This window comes from Siniperca chuatsi, linkage group LG23, assembly GCF_020085105.1.
Source record: "Siniperca chuatsi isolate FFG_IHB_CAS linkage group LG23, ASM2008510v1, whole genome shotgun sequence".
Lineage (NCBI taxonomy): Eukaryota > Metazoa > Chordata > Actinopteri > Centrarchiformes > Sinipercidae > Siniperca > Siniperca chuatsi.
The window spans coordinates 12,621,578-12,622,495 of record NC_058064.1 but is presented as its reverse complement, the minus strand read 5'-3'; positions in this window follow the sequence as shown (position 1 = coordinate 12,622,495).

Genomic DNA, 918 nt, shown 5'->3' with positions numbered 1-918 from the left:
AAGCCACAAGGCTATCTGGTTTAGCAAACACACACACACACACACACACACACACACACACACAAAGCCCTCCTGCTGTGTGTGTGTGTGTGTGTGTGTGTGTGTGCCACCCCGCACTGGTCCCCTTTATTAAACCAATGGACTTCATCCAGGATATGCTAACTGGTCTGATGGACTGAGAGAGAGAGAGAGAGAGAGAGAGAGAGAGAGAGAGATTGGGCATCTGGGGGGCACAGAGGCAAAACACTCACTCACCACCGCAAAACACCCCCAAGTGTGTGTCTGTCTGGGTATGTGTGATGTCATACTCCCAGAAGAAGGGAGACGCCTTTGAGTTGCAAATCAGCAGGTTTGTTCCAAAATAGCCTCATTCCACTTCCAACATCTGCCTTTGTTCATTGCTTCAGTAGAGGATCTATCCTTTGTTATTGAACCATGTTGCATGTTGCAGGCAACACTTGTGGTTTCACAAGATTCTGTGCCACCCATCATCTGGACTGCATCACTTTATAATAGTGCAAGAGGTGGAACCAACCACTTATACAGTGTTTTATTCTGTCCTGCTACTTTTTAGGCATGCTAGCGGTGTGGCTTTAGGGATAGTAGCCTAATGGCAGTCCACCATTTTGGCAGACTGAAATATCCCAATAACTATTGGATGGATTGCCATGAAATTTTGTACATACATTCATGGTTCCCATCGATGAATCTAAGTGACTTTGGTAATACCCTGACTTTTCCTCTAGCACCATCATGAGGTTGTCATTTTTGTTTTGTAGTGAGTAAATATACATAAACTGTTGTATGAACTTCAGTAATATCAGAACATACATTCATGGTCCCCAGAGGAGGCATCCCAGTGACTTTGATGATTCCCTGACTATTCCTCTAGCGTCACCATGAGGTTGACATTTGTGG